General features: G+C 39.5%; 1 protein-coding gene across 6 annotated transcripts in view; it reads left to right on the forward strand.

The window, feature by feature from the left end:
• Positions 1 to 22,418, forward strand: part of MYO6 (myosin VI) — a 142,259-nt gene that overhangs the window by 23,510 nt on the left and 96,331 nt on the right. The gene's annotated exons all lie outside the window — the stretch shown is intronic.

Raw genomic sequence — 22,418 nt, forward strand, 5'->3', positions numbered from 1 at the left:
ACTTGAACTGTGAATATACTGTCTACTTCTTTTAAAAAGTTTTTTCTCCAAATATAAATTCTAGGTCATCTCGTCAACATAAAACCTCTCAGAGGAGTTGAGATTAGGATAGTCAAGGGGTTAATGAGCCCAGGTACCTAGAATATTGCTTACAAAGAAGCCCTGAAACTGGTAGCAATGGTAATAAAGGACTTTTTAAGGAAGATGAAACTAGAGCTGAAAGAACCCTTTCTTTAATAATTAGGGAGGATGATGTGATACGGGATACACTGGGGAGACAAGATCTGCTTGTTTGCATAACTGTTAGGGTTCGACCAATCATTTTGAAAAATTAGAAAGCTAAATTTATTTATTTGTGTATTCCCCTTTTTGACCTCCATCCTGAAGTTTTGTGTACTACTTTTCCCAGCCTGAACAAGTCGAGCCGTGGAAGAAAGACTGTTAAACTTGTTAACACATACACACTTGTAGCACCAATTAGAGTTTTCATATAATTTATGATGTTTTTCGATGAAAGCTACTTTAAAGATAACTTTTTTTCTGATTATAAAAGTGGTAGCTGTCCTTCAGAAAATTTGAGAACTGTGAAATGTCTAAAGGAGAAAAGAAAAATCATTTATAATGCCATCACTTAGAAACAATAGGTATTCCTATTTTAATATATATTTAAAAAACATTATTAATTAAATTCTTATTGTGAAATCAGAGAAGTGTTATGCTCTACTTTCTTTTTTCCTAATTAACTGTAATTTATCTGGAATTTATTTTGGAGCATGGTTGAAAACTTATTTTAAAATTATAATATTTAATCATCTTTCTTTTATCACTAAGAAAAATCTGATCTTTTGGATCGTTATTGGGGAAATTTTATTTTTTAATTCCTCCACATTCCTTTTTTTTTGCCACACCACACGGCATGCGGGATCTTAGTTCCTCAACCAGGGATTGGACCCGTGCCCCCCAGAGTGCAACCTTGGAGTCTTAACCACTGGACCATCAGGGAAGTCCCACTTCCTCCATATTCTTTATTAAAGCCTCATAAAAATTTTTTGAGTAGTATCTTTTACACTGTGTTCATTTTAATCAGCTAATAAGTGATCTGCCACAACAGATCAAAACAGTACAGTTGGAGTCCATATTCCCCTGGACACTACCTGGTCTCCATCTGGAAACTAAGCATTGTTTTCATTTTGGTGTGTATACATTTGTATCTTTTACTGTTATTTACGGCTTTAGGCTTGTAGAAGTATGTCGTTTCGTATGTGTGTCTTGACCTAAGAATACTCTGCAAAATGTTCTGCAGCTTCGTTTTTTCATGTAAGGACAGGCCTTAGGTGGCCATGTTGAAAGGTTAAGATCTACTTTACTGCTTTTGATTGTACATGGTTTTCCGTAGTCCAGATATTGCATAGCTGTTCAACCATTTTCTTTCTTGCTAGACGCTTAGATTGTTTGCAGTTTTTCCCTCTTATTTACGGGTGCTACAATAAATAGCCTTGGGGTGTCCTAGGAAGTGCTGGTTCAGAGAATTTACCACTCTGTAGTCTCACTAACAGAACAACTCGATGTTATTGGATTTTAATTTTTAATCACTGGGATGAGTGACAAAAGTATCTCGTTGTTTAATTATATATAATAATATTTTTCTTAAGGGGAAATATCAGAATGTAATGATAAAGATGGAAAAAAATATGGTTTTCTGGTACAAGTCTTTACAGAGGCACGGCTGGCTGTTTGAAATAGAGACTTTGTGTTTAAAAAGTAAAAAAAATTGTTTTGAATTTGTGTATAAAGAAGCACTTAATCCCTCCCCCCAATTCATTTTAGTTAACTCCATTTTCATTTCACTCAAGCTGTAACACAGGGAGAAAAGTATTCTTTGCTTTTCAATTTCTAGAATCAGATTTTTTAAAGTCTAAGACCTTGGGAAACATTCGCAAGCTTGACAAAATGCAGCTTGTTTAATAAAATATGGAACCAAGGTACCATATTATATTCTGATTTAGAGGAATGGAGAAATAAGAATACATTTTAGTAGTTTGGAAAAGTGGCAAGTAATGGATTATTATTAGAATTCAGATATTGTACTCAAGAGTGTAGCATTTGCAGTGTTAAATTTATTTAAGTATTTTGTATGTGTTTCAGTGATTTTTGGTTAGTACTGGCATGATCTATATGATAAGTTAACTGAAACAAATATGAGTATGGTATTAAAAGGACCTTATCATAAACTACGCAGCTAAGTTTGTAAATAGTTCCCTCTGACGTAAATTTCACTTTTGTTAGTGCTTTTCTATCTCCATTTCGATTAAGTTACTTATTGTGGTCAAAGTCTAAAGCACCTTACAAATATTGTACAATATATTTTCTTCTGTATCTTATGGTTTCTTGAGAATTGAGCAGAAATGAATTGTTTTGCTTAATTCTTTTTAAGGTAGTTTTATATGTCTTATATTGATTTAATGAAAATAAGTAACAGGAAATCTCTGCCTACACTTTTCTTATTTCCGGGTGTGAAAAAAAATGCTTTAAAAGTGAATCAGAATATAAGGTAATCACTCCCCTAACTATTTTTACGGCTGTTTAGCTTTGTTAATTAAATTCTTTTTTTAAATTTAATTTTTATTTTATATTGGAGTATAGTTGATTTAGTTGTGTTAGTTTCAGGTGTGCAGCAGTAACTTTGTTAAATTCTTATCAAAAATGCTTTTTAAAAAAGATAAACACTTTTAAAGGCAGTATGTTTAAATGTTTTAATTCACAAAGTTGCCTTCCATTTGTGATACTTTATTGTAATGTGTCACTTTTACTTCAGGAACTATATGTTGAGTTTGTCAACGTTTCTGGGTAATGGCAAAAATCACTTTTAAAGTAGGACACTTCAAATATGTGATGTTAAAATTCTACTTAAGCATACTACCACTTTTTTACTCTTTACAGAGACAAGGTAGGGTATGTGCTAGATTTGCAGTTCTGTAGAGATGAACTAGTAATGGTACACATCTGCTTCCTTGGAAACTTTAATCTTAGCATCTGACATTATTGTTTGTACAGATTCTAACCTAACATACAGCCTTGTTGAGTCATTTGGATTGAAGAGGGCATTGGCTACATATCTCTTCGATCAACAAATATTTAATAATTTCCTACACACGGTATACTGTATTAAGGGCTGGCAGTATATGAATAGGCAGGACGTGGAGAGAGAACTCTAAAGAGAGATTAAAATTTAACAGCAAAGTACAAAGCAAAACAGAAACTAATGTTATTCTCTATAAAGTTGAAAGCAGGTATAGAGGAAGGAATACCAAATTCTGAGGATTATGGTGCAAGCCTTCAGGGAGGAGAGATTTGCTTGATTTTTTTTTTTTTTTTTTTTTGCGGTACACGGGCCTCTCAATGTTGTGGCCTCTCCCATTGTGGAGCACAGGCTCCGGACGTGCAGGCTCAGTGGCCATGGCTCACAGGCCCAGCCGCTCCGCGGCATGTGGGATCTTCCCGGACCGGGGCACGAACCCGTGTCCCCTGCATCGGCAGGCGGACTCTCAATCACTGCGCCACCAGGGAAGCCCGATTTGCTTGATTTTTGAAGCAGTGAGTAGAAATGCAGTACGTGAAGGATAGGGGAGAGGCCTTTCTGGCAGGAGGGAGTGCAAATTGCGTGCCTGGAAGGGTGACTTTTTCAGGGTGTTTGGGGCACAGAATATATGCGACGTGCAGAAGCTGCCCGGGGAGAAATTGACCCGGTCTGGCTGGTGAGAGGGAGGCCACCCGGGCGCCTTCGTCTCCAGAATGGAGTCAACACATCTAGCTGTGCTGGGCGATAACTCGGCTTCCCAGGTTTGCAGGTCTGCATGTGCTTCTTCTTGTGTCACTTGGAGAAACTGTTTCTCTTCGAGATAAGATAAGACAAAGGCTTGGGAGGGTGGGGACGTCACCGAAACCGCACAGGAACAGGTGACCAGCTGTGCTGGAGTTCAGAGCGAGACTAATTATTCTGAGTAACCTTACTCCAAATATTAAAGGGAGGCGAGCCTTACAAAGTGCAGGGCGGATGATGGAGATCACTTCACAGTGGGTTTCACAGTTCTCCGGCTTTAAGGGAATTTTCATAAGCACATTTCCTTTGCCTTTAGAGCTGAGTTTGTGCTGGGCATTTTGCTGGAAGTTATAGACAGGTTGAAATACAATTAATATTCATTAATTACCTTAATTCGTATCAGTTTAAAATAGCTTTATGTTGTGGTTTTATTTTGGTTTCTGTCTCTTCCTTGCCCTTTTGTTCAAGATGATGGTATCTTACTGCTGCTTCTTGCACAAAATCTTGTTGTTGATCTTTTCTCTATAGCTGGTTAAAAAGAAAAGTGGAAAGATGACTTGTGATTTATCATTTATATATGGTGATGATTCCGAATCTCTAACGTCCCCTTGCCTGCCGTTCATTGAGTTTGGCGTGCTGAGTTGCTGTTTTCCTAACCAGCGTGTCGCCCTGGTTGTTCACCTTTCATCCTTGCTCTGATACCCCATCCCTAGATTCATGTTTCCTTTCTCTTCTTTCCTTTTTCCCTTTTCAGCCTGTTTTCCATCTGTCCTTGTTTCCTTGCCCTATATCTATTATTTCTGTGCTATCTCTTAAGCTGAAAACAGATTCTCTATTTGTCTGATCAGGGGTTCTGGCTGTCTTCATGAAACTCTCCCAAAGTGTACTTGCTGCAAATTTAGCTTTTCACAGAAAGACGAGCCATTCTTCTGAGGGCTTTTTAGTCTCTCTTTCCTCAAAGTGCCTCTAGTTTTCCCCCAAAGCTTTAGTTTTGCCTGCTGTCATAAGGTCTTGTTTTGATTTCAGATGAGAAATAACTGCATGGATTACATGATTGGGTGCACTGAACCGGTAACCCCACTTGTGAAATTAGGACATCTAAATAGCCTTGGTAAACTGGGCTTTCAGCACTCCTCCCTCTGTCTCTTCCTGTATTTTGGTGGAGCTCTTTGTTTTTTTTTTTCTTTAACATCTTTATTGGAGTATAATTGCTTTACCGTGTTGTGTTAGTTTTTGCTGTATAACAAAGTGAATCAACCCCTCCCTCTTGCATCTCCCTCCCACCCTCCCTATCCCACCCCTCTAGGTGGTCACAAAGCACCGAGCTGATCTCCCTGTGCTATGCGGCTGCTTCCCACTAGCTATCTATTTTACATTTGGTAGTGTATATATGTCCATGCCACTCTCTCACTTCGTCCCAGCTTACCCTTCCCCCTCCCCGTGTCCTCAAGTCCACTCTCTACATCTGTGTCTTTATTCCAGTCCTGCCCCTAGGTTCCTGAGAACCTTTTTTTTTTTTTTTTTAGATTCCATATATATGTTAGCATACGGTATTTGTTTTTCTCTTTCTGACTTACTTCACTCTGTATAACCGACTATAGGTCCATCCACCTCACTACAAATAACTCAATTTCGTTTCTTTTTATGGTGGAGTAATAATCCATTGTTTATATGTGCCACATCTTCTTTATCCATTCATCTGTTGATGGACACTTAGGTTGCTTCCATGTCCTGGCTCTTGTAAATAGTGCTGCAATGAACATTGTGGTACATGACTCTTTTTGAATTATGGTTTTCTCAGGGTATATGCCCAGTAGTGAGGTTGCTGGGTCATATGGTAGTTCTATTTTTAGTTTTTTAAGGAACCTCCATACTGTTCTCCACAGTGGCTGTACCAATTTACATTCCCACCAACAGTGCAAAAGGGTTTCCTTTTCTCCACACCCTCTCCAGCATATATTGTTTGTAGATTTTTTGATGATGGCCATGCTGACTGGTGTGAGATGATACCTCATTGTAGTTTTGATTTGCATTTCTCTAATGATTAGTGATGTTGAGCATTCTTTCATGTGTTTGTTGGCAGTCTGTATATCTTCTTTGGAGAAATGTCTATTTAGGTCTTCTGCCCATTTTTGGATTGGGTAGTTTGTTTTTTGGTTATTGAGCTGCATGAGCTGCTTGTATATTTTGGAGATTAATCCTTTGTCAGTTGCTTCATTTGCAAATATTTTCTCCCCTTCTGAGGGTTGTCTTTTCCTCTTGTTTATGGTTTCCTTTGCTGTGCCAAAGCTTTGAAGCGTCATTAGGTCCCGTTTGTTTATTTTTGTTTTTATTTCCATTTCTCTAGGAGGTGGGTCAAAAGGGATCTTGCAGTGATTTGTGTCATAGAGTGTTCTGCCTAGGTCTTTGTTTTAATAATGAAAGATTTTACAGGGGGGTAGTCTCCACCTCTGAGATGGCATTTGATGTCTCTTTTGCTATTGCCATTGTAGCCATCGTCTTTGCCTCAGTAGTACTGGCGCGTGCTGTAATCAGAAGAGGCTTTGGGCTGTGTCAAGAGGTCAGTAAAATCAATTATTTTGACGACAACAGCAAGGCTCCTCTACCAACATCTAGGATCCACCCATCTGTGGTCATTTTTATTATCATTTAGTGTTCGCTAGCAGTTTTGAGAGAGTTAGAAATTTATCATCTAGATTGGAGCACAGTTTCATGAACTTTACTTACATTTGTGAATCTTCTAAGTGGGGGAGAGCAAAAAGGCGGGCTGTGTTTAAGGGCGGAGTCAGATTTCTGCCGTAAGGTGAAGGGCTGGGCAGGAGAAGTTAGAATATGGTTCATGTTCATCACAGTTTGCCTTCGGTAGGACCGTGGTGGAAGGACCTTTTGTACAGACGGATTAAGAGATCCTAAAGGGGCGACTTTATTTGAACGGTTGGGAGGGAAGTTTGAAATAACTAGTATTGGGCACGGAGAATGTAGGTGAAGTCGAAAGCCAGAATTAGGAGTGTAATAAAATCAGGCTGGGGAAAACCAACAGACCGCAGGGTGTGGCAGTAAGGAACAGAGCAGAGTGAAAGAGAAGTTTGTTCTTTAAGGAGGCAAAGAAAAAGAAGAGGATGGAGCAGAGGAATAAAGTACCAGCCTGCTTGAGATGGAAGAGTGCTTCTGTGGTTTGAAACCATTATAGAGAAAGTGAAAGCCACTTGCTGTTTAATTTGTTAATCCTTGGAACTGGTAGAAGAGGCACAAGTGTAACTATGTAGGAGTCCCTTTGTAATTCGTTATGTATGAGTACTCAGTGCATACTTCTCCAAATATGCGTTTGTCGTATGTATAACATTTTTCATTAAGTAAATGTAAATTTTCGTTTATTTATCTAGTAGTTTACCCAGTGACTATCTTTTTCAGGGCCAACCATGTGGTTTTCCCAAGTTAATCATTTGAAACCTTTCTCATATTGAAGAAGAAAGTCATAGCAGCATATACAGCCGTAAGAAGTACTGGAAGTTCTGCTAAAGTGCCTTCTTTGGGGGAAAATAGTATTGTGCAGTAATTAAGATCACAAATTCTTAATTTGTCAGATTTATGCATCTGTTTCTTCGTGGTTAATTTTTTCCCCTATTTAAAGTTCTTCCCTATTGTGGGGTCATGAAGATAATCTCCTGTATAAACTTCCAGAAGCTTTATTGTTTGCTTTGCACATGTAGATTTTATAATTCACCTGTGTATAATTTTTGTGTGTGATGTAAGTCTCAAATTTCATTTTTTCCCAAACGTATTCCAGTTTTTCTAGTAGCATTTATTGAAAAGTTAGTCTTTCCCCTGCATTGCTACTATTACTCTGTATTGCTAGTTTGTCGTCAAGCAAGTATTCATTATACTTCATATGTGTATGAGTCTTTGTTGTGTTCCATTGGTCAATTTGTCTGTTCATGCACCATTATCACACTGTCTCATTGTAGCTTTATAGTAAATCTTACCTTTCCATCTAGTTCTTCTTTGAGGATATCTTGGCTGTTCTTGGCCTTCACATTTCTGTATAAATTCTAGAATCAGCTTGTAGAGTTTTTTAAAATAAATAAATAATTTGTGTTTGGCTGCATTGGGTCGCTGCGCACGGGCTTTTCTCTAGTTGTGGCGAGTGGGGGATACTCTTCGTTGCGGTGCGTGGGCTTCTCATTGAGGTGTCTTCTCTTGTTGCGGAGCACGGCGTCTAGGCATGTGGGCTCTAGAGCAAAGGCTCAGTAGTTGTGGTGCACAGGCTTAGTTGCTCTGCAGCATGTGGGATCTTCCCGGACCAGGGCTCGAACCCGTGTCTCCTGCATTGGCAGGTGGATTCTTAACCACTGCGCCACCAGGGCAGTCCCTCAGCTTGTAGAGTTCTAAAAAAAAAAGATCTGTTGGAATTGTAATTCGGATGCATTGAACCTACAGGTCACTTTGAAGAGAACTGACGTCTAGTGTATTGAGTCTTCTCATCTAAGATCATAGTGGGTTGCTTAATTTATTTAGGTCTTTGTTAATTTCTCATAATGATATTTTAGAGTTTTCTATGTAGTAGTCTTACTTATATGTTTTTTTTTAGCTTTAACTTTGCTCTTATCTCAGACTTTCAGAAAAGTTTTAAGAACAGTACTCTACAAAAACTCCTGCATACCCTCTACCGAGATTCCCTACATGAACACATTAGCACATTTTCCTTATTGCCCTCGTCATGCTTACAGACTTAAACCTGTTCCTTTACCCCTAAACACTCCAGTGTGTGTTTCCTAATAACCAAATGTTATTTAAAATTTTCAGATCATAATCAGAGCTCATGCATAGCAAAAGTAAATCCCAGATCACGCATTATGTTTGGTTGTCAAGCTGCTTTAGTTTCCTGTCACCTGTGACAGTTTCTCATCTTTCTTTGTTTCATGACCTTGAAATTTTTGAACAATTCAAGCTAGTTATTTTGTATAAAGGTTCTCAGTTTGAGTTTGTCTAATGTTTCCTCACGGTGAGATTTAAGCTGTATGTACATTTTCGGCAGAAGTACCACAGAAGGGGTATGATGTACTGAGCAGAACTTTGGCCATTTGGTTACGGTGGTGTCTGCCACTTTACACGTAAAGTTACTGTGTTCTGCTTTGTAATTGAGTGTCTTTGGGGAGATGCATGTATTTTTAAATTAGATTTATTCTTAGGTATTTGATATTGTTTGGCGCTATGGTAAATGATATCTTTAAAAAATTTTTATTTTTAAACTATTACAGTGTATAAAAATGTAATTCATTCAGTACATTGATCTTATATTCCACACGTTTACTAAACTCACTTATTGTAATTTATCTGTAGATTTGAAAAATATTTTCTTTGTATACAGTCAGGTCTGTAAATAAGAGTTTTATTGCTTCCTTTCCAATCCTGCTATCTTTTGCTCTTCCTTGCCTTACTGAACCTACTAAGACCTCAGCTGAAATGTTGAACAGAAGTGTTGGTAGCAGGTTTCCTTACATAGTGTCTGTTTTTAAAGGAGAAGCTTTCTGTGCTTAACTCGTAAATATCATTTTTCTTTTTTCATAGATTGTTAGATCAAATTAAGGAATTTACCTTTTTTTCTGAGTTTTCTGAGGGTCTTTTTTAAAAAAATGACAACTGGCTGTTGAATTTTACTGAATGTTTGTAGTGTTAATGAATCCTAATAATTGATTTTAAGAAAAAATTCAAGTTTATGGAGGTATAGTTTACATACAATAAAATTCACTTTTTTAAGAGTACAGTCTGAGGTTTAGAATAGTTCCGTTTCCCGCCGAAGGTCCTTCATTCCCCGTTTTTGTCAGTCCCGTTGCCCCTCCTCAGCTCCTGATCCCCTCCCCAATCTGATTTCTGTTACTTTAGATTAGTTTTGCCTGTTCTGGCGTTTCAGGTAAGTGGAATCTTACGCTATATATTCCTGGTGTCTTGTGTCTTTCACTTAGCATAATTCATGTTGTTGTGTCTATCAGCACCTCAGTCCTATTTACCACTGAGTAGTTTTCCATTATATGGATTTTTGTTTATGTGCTCATCTGTTGATGGAAGTTGTAATTGTTTCCCGTTTGGGGCAGTTACAAAAAAAAAAAAAAAGCTGCTGTAAATATTTGGATATAATTTTTTGTGTGGATATCTCTTTTGGGTAAATTTCTAGGGTAGTAGGATTTCAGATAGTATGGTAAACAATATATGAGAGTGTCAATTGTTCTGCATCCTTGGTAACACTTGGTAGTGTCAATTTTTAAAATTTTAGTCTTTCTAGTGGATGTGTAGTATTATCTTATTGGGGTTTTAAGGTGCATTTCTGTGATGATTATAGTGTTGAACATTATTTCCTGTGCTTCTTTGCCATCCATTATAATTTTGAGTATCTTTTCATAGATTGATTTTTTAAATGTTAAAGCAAAGTTGCATTCTTGGAATAAACCAAGTATGGTTGTGGTATATTGTACCTTTTACTTATTACTAGATTTGGTTTGCTGGTATTTGTTTAGGATTTTTGTATCTATGTTTTGTAAATTTTATTACCAAGGTTACTCTACCCTCAGGATGAATTGTGGAATTCTTTGCAGGATGGCTGTATAAAATATGCGTCAGTTTAATTCCTTGACTATTTTCTTTTGAGAAAATATTGGGTAAATAAAGTATATAAGAAAAGTTGAACTATGTTCATGTTTTGTCACATAAACATGTAGGACTAAAAATTTGCTTCTGACGCCAATTTAAATATTTCTGGAGTATCCAGGGTACAGTTAGTTCTTCAAGTTATGTATGGTGCACCCTAAACTCCTCTGTGTATGCAACATTTATGGAAGGTTTATTGTGTCCTTGGGTTGAGGGCTTGAGGGCTTGAGGATACACAGTCAAACGCCCCCATCGTCAGTTACTTCAGTTTAGGGGGAAGAGCTTAAGCATACACTAGTGATAACATTTTCTCATGCTCTATTTGGAAAATTGCATGCGGGATGAAGTGGGACCAAAGACGAGAAAGAGTGGTGGGAGGAGATTGGGCTGAGGCAGGAGAAGCTTCAGAGAAAGGTGATGCCAGAGCTTTGGTTCTGGAATGATTTTGTCAGAGGAAGCCATTTGAGCAAAGGCTTGGGGATCGGCTCAGCCTGGAGTACTTGGGTTGAAAATGGCTGGAGGAAGGAGATGAGAGAAAGTAGTTACCCAAAGAAATAAGCATTTGCCATGCTATTAAACAAATGAAAACAATTAAGGTAATGTGATAGTCCTTCATATGCAGTGTATACTTCTACTAAAAACAATAACGAGAGTTCATCTGTACGTTATGCGAGGTACAGCTGGTGAGCTGAGGGAAGATGCAGGAATGTCTGCAGGCTCACTTGCTATCCAGATGACTGGTTCAGGTCGCCAGTCTCACTGTGCGCTATGCCTTTCAAATTTGTGCCAGGCTCTGCAGTCCATTGCCAGGTTTCACTGAATCTAAATTCTGTCCTAATAACCATCAATTCTAAGGCGCACAATTATTTTATGTACTTCTGAAAGAGAAAAAATAACACTGCCAATTAAGTCACGACACACCATTGATTGCTAAATGCATCTTAGTTCTAAACATGTTAGCACGTGTAAAAGGTACATATTAGAATTGTGGAGATATGTGGTATTTCGTTTAATCCTCACAATAACAGTGTTGGTAGGTATCACCCCCTTATAAATCACTATGTCATGTTTTTTCAGAGTAGCTGTTATTGGGTATTCAAACCTGCGGTTTTGACTCCTCAAATGCTGAATTACACAGCACTATAATTTAGTTAATTGCCCTTTATTATTAAACATTTAGCTTATTTCTAAGATTTTTCTTTTTCTCTTCCTTGTCTTTTTTCCTTGTTTTTTTTTTTAAGTACCACTTCAGAGAATATCTCTGTAGCTAAGCTTCTGATTATTTTAAGTATAGATGGCTAGAAGTAAGAAAAGTCTAAACATTCTTAAGACTCAACATACGCATATAGCCATGTTGCTTTTCAAAACTGTAATACCAGTTTATATTTTTCACAACGATGCTTGAAAATGTAAGTTCCACCATAACTCCTTTAGCGTTGGTTATTACAATAAACTTTTTTTCTAATTCTGTAGGCAAGAATGCTACCTCATTTTCATTTGCATTTTTTGGATTATTAGATTGAAGACTTGTTCACGTTAATTTTTATAGGAGCTTATCATTGATGTGTAAGTTTCTGGAATTTTTTTGTTGTTATAAGTAAATTATAAAGTACAGATGTAATTATGCAGCCATCACGACATTTTTAATTACTAGATTTATTTCTCCCCTACAGTAGCGTAATAGCCAGATTTTTAACTTTAAAAAATAATTGGTGTAGTTAGAAATATTTTGGAGTCCTGTTGAATTTCTTATTTTGATCTGTGGCTCAATTGTGAATTTTTCTAGGTAAGATTTCATATTTAGAAGAATTAATGAACTTAATATGTATAATGTTTATGATCCTGTTAACGGTGGGATAAAATTGTAATTGCTGTGAAACCTGATTAAGTCTCTGAAAAAATTTTAAATTGTAATGGTATATGTTTAAAATGTAATAAGATGTGCTATACTAGGTGGTAAAAACAATTTTGGCCACTTAAGTAATAACACAAAGATTCTGTTAAAATCTTTTCCTCTTGATTTTATTCCATTAGTAAAAGTACTTCATCAAGGAGACTGATTTTTCAGCTGATATAAGAATGAAAAAAAATATTTTTCACCTTGATCTTTTATAAGGATCTGTTTGAATACTTGTGAAGTAGAAGCATTTGGGTTGAACATTTAAAAAGATTTCTCTTGAGCCACACTACCTGCTATTTCTAAATGGCTTTCAGCAATATATATTGAAGTGCATACTTGAATCCTTTTTAGGGAACAAAAAATTGATTATTAAGTAATATATATTAAATTGCAGACTTTTCTTGTGGCATAATATTTCTATCAGTGGGCTCTGATAGAAATAGATTATTGAAAGAAAGTTGAAGGGTTGGCACAGTTTAATGGGAAGCAAATGGATGGACAAAGGGGAGCCTTGTCCAGTGCTCTTTGTTAGGCGGCTATGGATGAGTCACTTAACTTTGCTCTGTCTTTGTTTTTGTATTTGGAAATTAACACAGTAACACAGGTCATTGATTGTTCATATTGTAGAAACAGTTAAATTCTGATATTCTGCTGAAGAGTTGGTCCACCAGTCACTATGGTTATTTGGTTCTTAGTTTTTAGTTTTAGGTTAAGATGAATTTATTTCATGGCTTGATCCAATCTAGCATGTTTTAAATGATTTTGCTCTCTTGATGTTAATGGGGTACCTTGGATGATGATATGGGCTATCAGTATCTTGTTAACAAGGTAAGAGTAGATTATTCTCTAGAAGGTAGGTTGGACTGTATAAGTATTTTTACAGAGTTAAAAAAGGAGAATTTGTGCCAGAGAAATTAAGATCCCAAACGTGTATTTTTGTCATGCCAAAAAATAACTACAGTGTTTTCTCTCAAGCTTTTTCAGAGTGGTAGATCTTCTCTGAAGCTTCCTGAATCTTTCTACTTCTGTTTTATCCAGCTGTTGAATCTTAGAATGTAGCATTTGAGAATACTGAAATAAAGCAAAAATGCAAAAGTTGTAGGACTTTTATGGGACTGGTACCATGTGGTGGGTCCAGTAAGTGAAGAATGATGGGCGGGAGTTCTGCTAGCTTTGGGTACTTACATTTTTCCTTTATTGTGCTTTTTCATTTATTGTATACATTTGAGTATTTCTGTTAACATTTCTGTGAAACTTGTTTTCTTTTCATGATTTTAAAATTGAAAAGATACTGTATGATTTTACTCTACCCTGGAATTAAGCCTCTTTCCCCTTAGGGAACACATTCCCCGTTTTACAATGACAGTGAGAATACAAGTCAGCAAGACCACAATTCACTTACCTGAAATGCATTTAATGGCAGACTTTAAAAAATTAAGTTAAAAAACTCTTAAATAATGAATAATTGTGTTAATAAAGTATTGGGGCTTTTTTTAAAAAAACAATGATTAAAATTTCAGATGTTGTGAAATTGTCAGATTAATAGGCTTTGCTTTGTTAAACATTCCCGATTGCCATGATGAAAATAATTAGCAGTGAGTTATTCTATAAAAATATTTTGTTTGTTAAACATGAATTTCTTGTTTGCATACATTTATCTCCTCTTTCTCTCCTGAGACTTCATTAAAACGACAGCACAGGAATAAAAAAAAAAGGTAGAAGTCTGTGGCAAAGAGATCAGAAGAAGGTAGTAGCAGGTGAGGAATTTCAGCAAATTGGGATAAAGGAATATTACCTGACTTAGTTAACTAGAGGGATCTGTATTCTAAGTTCTTTCAGAGAAGAAAACCAACACGAGCAGATCAGACCAAACTGAAGGAAGGCTCCCTGCAAGGCTTCGGGTTTGGGGGTTTCAGTTAGTACAGAAGCTGAGGCTGAAGACTTGGCAGAAAACCGGGGGGCTTGACTGAAAGGCTGTGTGTGAAGAGGTGAGGCCCCCGGTTCCGTGACTGTTTTGCCAGAGACCAGAGGCCTTGTTTTCTGGAAAATGGCCCTTTACCAGAGTAAGATGAACAGATACTACCAGTGGGAACACGCCCACCGAAAGGCTGAGTGCTGCCCGGGTACTTGAGAATGAAGACTGCCTGCCGGGTGATGGTCTCGCTCTACAGAACTCCTGGTCAGCTTTTACATGCCTTGTAAATGTGAATGGAAAACGAATGTGTTGAGGAAAGCCTTCCCATGAAAGAGAAAGAGCAGAAACAATAGGAAAAAAAACAACAACAAGAAGGAAACAAAAACAGTGGAGGGAAATTAGAAATGTGATTGTAGAAGTAGAAGTTTCAACAGTAGGATTAGAAAGTCGAGTGGGGACATTTCCAAGCAGGTGGAATAAGGAGGTAAAGGAACGCATGATAGAAACGAGGAGTATTTGAGCAAACTCAGGAGCAGCATCAAGGTACAGAGCTGGCAGGATGAGGACAAAAAACGGGAAGGCATTTTAAAGAAATAACATCAGAACACCTGTCAGCCTTACGTGCCTCGTGCCTCCAGAGTGACTGTGCTCTCAGGGCGCGCAGCTCAGTGAATCCAAGCACCGCATACCTAATGTGTCCTTGGGGAAGTTTAGATCCTTGATGCTTGCAGTTCAGAGGGGAGAAGAAAGAGGAGATAAGGGGATGGGGCATCTGAAAGGCAGAACAGTTGTGGATGCTAATTGTTACACCTTTAAAATCCTGAAGAAAAATGACTTTCATCCTGGAATTCAGTGTGTGCGTGTGTGTGTGTGTGTGCGCGCACACATTGTCTATCACTAGGTATGAAGGTGGACGTGAAAGGACTCCAGTGTGTACCCAGGAGGGAGGGTGAAGGGAGCCCGGGATGATGCTGGGTAGCGGGTCCAGCGGGCAGCTGGGCACGGGGGAGACGGGAGGGCAGGGCCCTGTGATGGTTATATAAGCCTTTTAAAATAGTATATTCGGCTTAAAAAAAACCCCGTTCTTTTATCACTTTAATAAAAAAGTTAACATAAAGTGCATCTTATGAAGTGCTGTCAGTATTGAATAGGACTGTGAGACTGTAATTCACACCACTTTAAGTGAACAACTAAACGGAAGGAAAAAAAGCAGAGTGAAATCAGGGTGAGAAGCAGTTCTTTTCCTCATGAAGAGTACTCAGTAGTTCTATTGGATTCTATTCTAGGACAGTAATTCTTGTGAACTGAGACTAAATTGTAGCTGAGTTGAATTTTAATTGTTGAATAATTACTGTGTAATTATGTCCACAAGATGCATGCGATTATAAAAATAGTAACTGAATTCAAGAACTACTCTGACTTAAAGTTTTTGGACTCAGTTGACCGCAGTAACTAGGGACTTGACAAATCAAGTTGATACTGTAAAAACTCAAGATTGAATTTTGGTGTAGGTGGAAAGCAGCAGCTTTAAAGGAAACCATTCATAGCTATGTTGGAGTAAAGGCAAAATGCCCGAAGTGCAGTGGAGGAGAGGGTTTTCACTGGGAGATCTAATGAAAAAACAAAACAGCTTGCTTACTTTTAACTCTGTTTAGGAAAACTGAAGCCCTTTAACCCTGTAAGTAGCATTTCTTTGAGATGATGTCATGTTTTATGAGCTGGGAAGCTGCACGAATCTTTGGATCATATAATCACTATTTTACATTTTAGAGTGATTATTTTTGTTTGTGAAAAGTTAACTATCACGTGCCTTGACAAAACCATTGTAGTTTCATAACACACTTTGTATAAGGGATCACAGTAACATATAAATTGTGTTTGTCTCAAGCCATGCTCTGAAAAATCAAAAATCCAGGTAGATTTTTCCACTCAGAGAAATCCCAGTTATAGTGTTTGATTTATTTGGCCATGTATACTTTTTTTAAGTCAAAATCTACCTTTTAAAAATATACTAACTTTCACCTAAACTCTGCCAACTGGTAAATCTTTGTGTTTTTATCCATGTTTTGAGAATCTATTATGTTACCCTATTTCCTTAATTTTATTTATCCAGCACATTTGTGGGAAATGCTAAGTTGGATGGCCAGCAATGAATGTATCTGATTGGAGGGGTATGTACAGTCCAACAGATTGTAACAATCAGTTTTCATTTAATTTTGTTTGAAACACCTAGTTGGTTACTAACCCTGTTCCGTCTCTCTGTCTGTTCATGCATTCACTAATTATTTACTGCTATCTGGTTTCTGTCCCGTTTTGTCATTCTCTCTGATACTGCCCTAATTGGATGTTTTCTTCCTCGTTGTGTTGGATTCTTACACACAGTCTTTTCTGCCAGAACACCCTGATCTTTCTAATATGCAAATCTAATTAGATGGCTCTCCATTGCCTGTGGAATAAAGAATCAGAGTTAAGGCCCTTTATGCTTTGGCATGGATCTGCCTTTCTAGCTTCTTTTTCCTTCTTCTCCTTTTCTATACACCCTCCAGTTTCAGTTTTGCATTTTTGAATTTCTCCTTTTGTTCTTTCATTGGTCTGGAATGCTTTTCCCTGATTCTCTATTTGTTGAAATCTTTGGACCTTCGAGACCCAGCTTACATCACTCTCTCTCTCCAAAGTCGAGGCCCCCTTGGTTTGACATCAGTCAGGTAGCCAGAGTCAGCCTGTCTTAATGTTCCCATATAAGAGTATTTTACTTTGGTCTCTTATTTGTGTAGGACAGCATGGCCAGGGAAGGACAAAGGTGTTTGTAGATGGGAGAGGGACAAAGATGATAGATCCAGGAGAAGCAACATGAACATCATGAATGTCATCAGTGTTTGAAATGTTCAAATTAATATTTCAGAAAAGTCTGAGCCCTAGGCAGTTACTAAGGCAGGCAAATGTAGACTTGTTTATAAAGCAAGAAAATCCTTGCTTTGGTTTATTCCCCTAATTTACTTACTAACACGTAAGGTTTGTGTAGCTTGGGGTTAGAATCTTCATCTCGAGGAATTAAGGTAGCCACTGTGTTTTGATTTTTGCCTGTTTTGGGGGCCTACGTTAGTGTCCTCAGATGGGGAAAAGGTGAGGAAAGAGAAGGTGGTGTAGACTAACTGTACCTACTTTATAGCACTTAGGGGCAGTGTTGCGGTGCTGGATTTCTGACCACCCTTCCCCGCCTCCGCATTTGGATACCTGGGATATTATCACTTTAGTTACTTTCCTCTGACCCTGCCGTGAAATAATTAGTTTGAATTCTTTAAATGGCAACGGGAGATAACTTTGTAGTTTTTGGAGTTGTTATTTGTACCTGTGTTTTGTTTTTAAGAAAAATATGTGCTTTTGTTTATTGTTTAGGATGAGAACCACTAGTTTTTTTTTTCTGGTGCTATGCCTGACACATAATAGGAGTTCAGTAAATTCAGTAGAATGTGTTTGTAATCAGGCCACTTCATGATTCGAAGGCCCCTTCAGACTCACTCAAGAGCTGTGTGATGTTAAGTGCTGAAGAGATTACATTTTGTAGGAAGACATGTTTTTAAAGTATTTATACAGCCTCATCATCCTGTGGCTACCTCGCATAGTTAACATTTAGGATAAGTACGGTTCCGCGCGTTATAAAAGTGAGACGAAGTGGAATTAGGTGAGTCACTCCGTGTTTTCTCTGGGAGCGGTTTCGGCATGGATTTGTCAGAGACTTAACATCTTAGTGCTCTGACGGTTGCCTGTCCTACTAGTGGTTGGTAGTCGAGAAAGAGAAATGGTTCCTGAAGTCCGTAAATAGTTTCCAGTTTGTCCTTCCAAAGCTGGTGAAATTCCTGTTGGAAGATATTATGGAACAGCATGGTTGACTCGTAGGCTTACACCTAGAAATCCTAGGATACTTGGTTGAGGACTAATTTTGTGAAAAAGATTTACTGATTCTCTTACACTTGCTTGCTTGCTTGCTTTTTTTTTTTTTTTTTAAACTCAAGTGTCTAAGGCATATTTACTCTATGACTTTAATTAAAAGTTAGAAACAGAATTCCTGCCCTGTTGCAAAACTGCTTTCTGTAAGCCTTTGTGGTCGTTAGGAACATTCTGTTGTGACCCAGCTCAGTCAGTAACGAGCTCACCTGCGTCAAATGATGCTTCCTATTCCCATGGCCTGTGGAGCGGTGGGAGTGCCTTGCGCACAGAGACATTAACCACCTTCTTCCTGGATTCTTGTTTTTCTATTGAGTCACATGAGACGTGTGACATCAGCCCTTAACTTTAACCAAAGAAAATTGAGAATTAGCGTGAGGCCGAACAAGATGTGAACGGGTCAACACACAATTCAGAAACACATCTCATGAGGTGTGTTCCCTGATGAATCAGGAGGGGCAGGGACCTGGGAGCTGCTGAAAACGTGCTGAGGCTCCCGTCTCAAGGGCCCTCAGGCACAAGTGGATCTCCTTAGTCTGTCTTCAGTATTTCAGGAAGCCTGGTGGCAGGTTTATATTTGCTGTGATGGAACTGGTCACTGAAGTGTCCCATTTCTTTGTTTTTGGTTTCTCATCTCACTACAGTAACACTAGCTATTTTTATAGGTGGCAGGACCGTAGAATTAGTCAGTTTAACAGATACCTGTTTTGTGCCAAGCATTGTTCTGGGCATCTAGGTTCATAGCAGTGAATAAGATGAAGTCCCTGGACTGAAGAAGCTTATATTCTCAATAACTAAAACACATAGTAAGTTTGCCAGATGTTAAGTACTATAGGAGTAGCAAGGCTGGGGAGAGCGTTAAGTTGTGCTGGTTTCGGGGGGATGGGCGGGCTTTCTGTTTTCAGGAAGCTGATGCAGGAAGCCTCCCTGAGAAGGTGACAGTGGAGCCAGGTCCCGAAGAAGGTACGGAGAAAACTGTCTTGCAGGCAGAGGGATTGCATCGGTAAATACCAGAGGCCTGAAACACAGGCGTGCCTAGCGCGTTTAAAGAACAGCACGGAGACCATCGCGAATGAAGTAAAGTGAGGGGGCGCTGGCGGGGCGGCATCAGAGGGGTTGGGCAGGGAAGAGCGTCTGTGAAGGGTCTGCAGGCCCCCGGGAAGACGTGGGCTTTTATGTGAGTGAGGAGGGCGGCAGTGGCTTAGGTTGTGCCGGGGTCAGATTGACGGCTGTACCGGCCCTGACTGCGCGGACCAAGGCGGAGGAAGGGAGGGCAGCCAGAAGCCGCTGTGGGATCTTGGTGAGGGACGGGCAGTGCGGCCGACGGTTGGGTTCCCTGGTCGGGCCTCTTCAGGTTCTGGAGAGAATTTGAAGGTGGCGCCAAGAGGATTTGCTGAAGGACTGGATGCAGCCCGGGAGAGGAAGAGGAGGCTGGAGGATGACTTCACAGGTGTTGACGCGTACAGGCGTGAGGATGAAGTTGTCGTTGGATGAGAAGGGGGGAACCAAGCGAGGAAGGCGCAGGAAGGGGAGCTTGGGGGCCGTCGCAGGGCCAAGCTGGAGGCGGCCGCCGCCTCCTGAAGAGTGGAGCGGAGCAGCCCCTGAGCCCGAGGCAGCTGCAGTTCAGGCCAGGGGAGTCAGCTGTGGGCAGCACCCGCATGTGGGTCGCGCTTAAAGCCGTAGGACTAGATGCGACAAGACCAGGTGGGGGAGGAGAGTACGTGGAGAGAAGGCCCGGGGATTGATCCCCCAAGAGTTTCTGATGGTGAAAAGATAAGGGGAATGCAGCCAGGGGAGCTGAGGCGACCCAGGGAACAGACCAGAAGAGTGAGGGATCCCGAGGTCCCTGGAGGAGCTGCTTCAGGGCAGAGCCCTCAGCTCTTGTCAGCTGAGGCTGCTTACTTGAGGAAGCCGGGGACTGAGACCTGCTCACATGACTTAGCAGTGGGGAGGAGGTCGCCGGAGGCCCTGAAGGGTGGGGATGCAGGCCCCATAGGCGTGGGTTCAAGCGAGGACAAGAAGGGAGGAAATGGAGGCAGTGAGTGTGCACAGTGAGTGGGAAAGTAGTCCACGAGTGAGGAGGGGAAGTGGGTGACGAGAGGAAGAGGGAGGGAAAGAAGCAGAGATGGATGTTGCTGAAGCGCTGTCTTTGCGTGGCCCGAGGGGGTAGGATCTGGGGGGTAAATACAGGGATTGGTCTTAGGTATGAGGAAGGCCCGTTTGGCCTCAGAAATAAACAGGAAAGCAGAATATATGGACACACGTACAGACTGGTAAGTTGTGGTCATGAAAGCTCGAGGAGTATTTGGTTATTTTAAAAAGTGAGAAAATTTGAATTTTGATAGTTTGGTAGACAGTTTGGTAGACACAGATAGTTTGGTCGACACTGTCATCAAAGCACGTTGTAGAGTGGGGTTAAATAAATTAAATTTGAAAAGAAATTTGAAAAGACAGTTTGTTTCTCATTCTGTAGAATATCTGAACATTCTTATTGCATATTTTTATTGATAGGTCAGTTCAGAAAGAAACAACGATATAAAAATATCTCATAACTGCATCAATAAGGTGAGAAATTCCAACAACAGCCTCCAATCCCTTTCGTTATCCCCGATCCTCAGCTGGTCATTTAAATGCAGTATTAACTGGAAGACAGAATTACCCCCATGTACCATCAGGTTTACCTTGCAGCACAGAGCGTCCAAGCCAAAAGCTTCCAGTTTGTGCTTGCCTGTAATCTACCCGTGAAAGAATTTAAATCCAAGTCAAGACTTTACAAAGAAATAATAAACATTTTAATGTTTATGAAAGAAGTGGGAAGAGGGCTTTCATAAAGCCTTTACATACCTTTTAACCTTCATTTATTTCTTATGCCATTAAAGCATAGGTTAGGACAGCAGAGCATGATACAGCTGGGGTTTTTTCCAGACCTGGTGACAAATACAAACCGCTGTGTGCACAAGAAGCTTGAAGCAAAGCTGTGCAGTGCAGTGCCGTGCAGTGATGATGAGTTTGGACTCGGGGTCACACAGGATTCATATCTCGCCTCTACACTCATTTCTCAGTTGTCTCTATATGGGCAACTTGCCCAAACTTCCAAACCTCACTTTCAAAACGGGGATGGTAGCTGCCTCCCAGAGCTGTAAGCATGAAGTGAGGTGACATGTCGGAGTGTTTTAGTGTGACGCCTGTACATAGTGAAGATCTGTGAAATGTTGTGAATCTGTGGTTTCCTTTGACCACTTGAATGAACTCCATCCCAGCTGTGAGAAGAAAAGTCACTGTGTCTTCAGTTCCTGTTCTGAGTGATATATGTGTGCACATACCCACACGCACAACGCAAGTTAGTAGAGTTAAAAACAAAACAAAACCTTAGTCTTATAAATTACGTGAGAACTTCATTGAATATCCTGGATTATATTGGCTCATTTATGAAAGAATGATAGAAATGACAATGGAGCAGCGCCTTCCACCCTTCCTTTTTAATTAGTGTCTCTCCTGGTTTATTCCTCCTAATCGTAGCATTTGAGAAGTTTGTTGGTTTGTTTGTTTAACGAGTTCCTACCTCAGGAGAACTGTGTGGCCTGAATTGGATTGGACTTGGGACCACCTCTTAAAACGACCCTGCTGCTCAGAGGTGAAAATATTCACCTCCTGTTTTGGGACATTTTAGGAGAGTTCAAATGCCAGAGATGTCACAGATGTGTTTAAAGGCCTAAGGATTGTTCAGACTTCTTGTCACCTTGATTGATGACAGTGTACAGTCTAGACTGGTTTTGATCACACACAGACCTTTGGTTCCTGACAAATTTGAATAACATTGAACTGGGGCCTGCAGTTTGAGCTGCAGAATGTTTCAGTTTGAGCAGAGTAGGGCCATTTTACACAGGCGGGGTCATCCTAGAGAAGAGGCCTTTCTTTGGCTTGAAGACCAACGTGGTTTCTTGAAATTTGATTGCTCTTTTCATTAGCCCCTTATTGGGAGGTTCACATGGTCCCTTGGTGGAGAAAATGAAGAAGTCTTCAGTCTTTTACAAGCGCCTCTTTTGAAAGACCAGCAAACTTTTAAATCTAGCACTAATTATCCAGGGAAGGTCTGGATGTAATCATTGGATGATAAATAAAATCTTATTATTAGTCACAGGATGTGGAAAATTTAAATCACCGGGCATAAATTAATATCTTGCTGTTATATTCTG

The sequence above is a fragment of the Monodon monoceros genome, unplaced genomic scaffold (assembly GCF_005190385.1).
Source record: "Monodon monoceros isolate NGI ecotype Baffin Bay Population unplaced genomic scaffold, NGI_Narwhal_1 Super_Scaffold_15, whole genome shotgun sequence".
In the NCBI taxonomy this organism is placed as follows: domain Eukaryota; kingdom Metazoa; phylum Chordata; class Mammalia; order Artiodactyla; family Monodontidae; genus Monodon; species Monodon monoceros.